The sequence below is a fragment of the Schistocerca cancellata genome, chromosome 2, assembly GCF_023864275.1.
Source record: "Schistocerca cancellata isolate TAMUIC-IGC-003103 chromosome 2, iqSchCanc2.1, whole genome shotgun sequence".
Taxonomy (NCBI): Eukaryota; Metazoa; Arthropoda; class Insecta; order Orthoptera; family Acrididae; genus Schistocerca; species Schistocerca cancellata.
In genome coordinates, this window is record NC_064627.1 from 869,576,470 (window position 1) to 869,579,024 (window position 2,555).

Genomic DNA, 2,555 nt, shown 5'->3' on the forward strand with positions numbered 1-2,555 from the left:
GTTTGAAAAATTTCAACGGACTGGGAACGTGACGGATGAACGTGCCGGAAAGGTAGGGCGACCGCGTACGGCAACCACAGAGGGCAAAGCGCAGCTAGTGCAGCAGGTGATCCAACAGCGGCCTCGGGAGGAGGAGGATATTAGTGTTTAACGTCCCGTCGACAACGAGGTCATTAGAGACGGAGCGCAAGCTCGGGTGATGGAAGGATGGGGAAGGAAATCGGCCATGCCCTTTCAAAGGAACCATCCCGGCATTTGCCTGAAGCGATGTAGGGAAATCACGGAAAACCTAAATCAGGATGGCCGGAGACGGGATTGAACCGTCGTCCTCCCGAATGCGAGTCCAGTGTGCTAACCACTGCGCCACCCCGCTCGGTTGCGGCCTCGGGTTTCCGTTCGCCGTGTTGCAGCTGCAGTCCAAATGACGCCAACGTCCACGTATCGTCTCATGCGCCAGAGTTTACACCTCTATCCATACAAAATTCAAACGCGGCAACCCCTCAGCGCCGCTACCATTGCTGCACGAGAGACATTCGCTAACGATATTGTGCACAGGATTGATGACGGCGATATGCATGTGGGCAGCATTTGGTTTACTGACGAAGCTTATTTTTACCTGGAAGGCTTCGTCAATAAACAAAACTGGCGCATATGGGGAACCGAAAAGCCCCATGTTGCAGTCCCATCGTCCCTGCATCCTCAAAAAGTACTGGTCTGGGCCGCCATTTCTTCCAAAGGAATCATTGGCCCATTTTTCAGATCCGAAACGATTACTGCATCACGCTATCTGGACATTCTTCGCGAATTTGTGGCGGTACAAACCGCCTTAGACGACACTGCGAACACCTCGTGGTTTATGCAAGATGGTGCCCGGCCACATCGCACGGCCGACGTCTTTAATTTCCTGAATGAATATTTCGATGATCGTGTGATTGCTTTGGGCTATCCGAAACATACAGGAGGCGGCGTGGATTGGCCTCCCTATTCGCCAGACATGAACCCCTGTGACTTCTTTCTGTGGGGACACTTGAAAGACCAGGTGTACCGCCAGAATCCAGAAACAATTGAACAGCTGAAGCAGTACATCTCATCTGCATGTGAAGCCATTCCGCCAGACACGTTGTCAAAGGTTTCGGGTAATTTCATTCAGAGACTACGCCATATTATTGCTACGCATGGTGGATATGTGGAAAATATCGTACTATAGAGTTTCCCAGACCGCAGCGCCATCTGTTGTTGAAAATTGTAACTACTGTAATTTCGAAAGTTTGTCTGCCTGCAAATGTACTGTTGTCCCAAGCATATTGCAACAAACGGTGTATTTCTATCGCTGCTCGTTTAGTTTTTATTGCCGTTTCAAATATACCGGTCATTTTTGAAACACCCTGTACCAGCCACACACTTCGAAATAATCCACATTATTCGCACCTCCTTACGGCGCCAGTACTTAAATGCCAATATAACATCTATCCAAAGGAATAGTACATAACAGAGAGGCTGCATCGCTACAAAAGCGAAACAAATGGAGTCGTCTTCTGCAATGTTTTATTTTGTCAAACGAAGGTTCATAGTCCAGTATAATGGACTTTAGTGTGTAAAAATAAGAACGAAATAACATACAACTATTGAAAACCAACAATCTGAGACAGAAACTAAATTAGCCATTATCCTAAATATAAATAACGTTGTACCCGAAGATCATCTGCACAACTTTCAGTAAATAATTCAGAGATGAAAGTAAAACTTCTGTAAACAGTTAACGTTTTGTACATGGTATCATGTTGTTACCATTATTTAAATTTGAAAAAAGTGAAGCAAAATGAATTGCATGTTACATGGGTCTGATTTGCAGTTGTTGTTTCTCTGCGTGAAGTTGTACAAGTACATGGCAGCCATAATTTCGAAACAAATTACGTAATGTTCAGCAATAACGTTCCATAAACTGATACACAGGGTAATCAGAGACAGTCGGCAAAGCTTGTAAAGGTGTTGCAGGGGAAGTTGTGCTGAGAAATAACTGTTAAGAAAAAAATTCGATACGTTACGGCGTTTCCGAGTTGTTTAGCATTGAAGTTAGCCAACAAGGTCGTTGCTCGTGGAAATTCAAGCACTTGAATAGACGTCAATGAGTTACCAATAGTTCAAATGATCATTATCAGTTAAGATGTGTCTTCTCGGAATAGTTAAATTTAAGCTAGATGAGCAGAAATTACGTTTCTTTGGTTTAAGGAAACCAAACAAAGAACACATTTGGCGATATCGCTTCTGGAAGGCTGCTTGAAATTGCGCGCAAGATAACTTGGTTGGCTAACTTCAATGCTAAATAACTCGGAAACGGTGCAACGTATCCATTTTTTTAACAATTATTTTTCATGAATTTTATCCACAGTGGATGCAATTATTTTTCAACACAACCTCTCCTGCAGCACCCCGAAGTTTTTCAGACCGTTTTTGGCCACCCTGTGCAAACTCTCTGGATTTCTGAATAGCTATAGAATGAATAAATAAAACATGATAGTAATAATACGGAGTGAAGAGCGCGCACACACGGAGAC

General features: G+C 44.1%; 1 non-coding gene across 1 annotated transcript; it reads right to left on the bottom strand.

Moving 5' to 3' along the window:
- Nucleotides 1–300: 300 nt before the first annotated feature.
- Trnaa-cgc (transfer RNA alanine (anticodon CGC)) lies at nucleotides 301–384 on the bottom strand. Its single transcript has one exon. It is a non-coding gene; the product is annotated as a tRNA-Ala (tRNA).
- Between the last annotated feature and the right edge of the window lie 2,171 nt (nucleotides 385–2,555).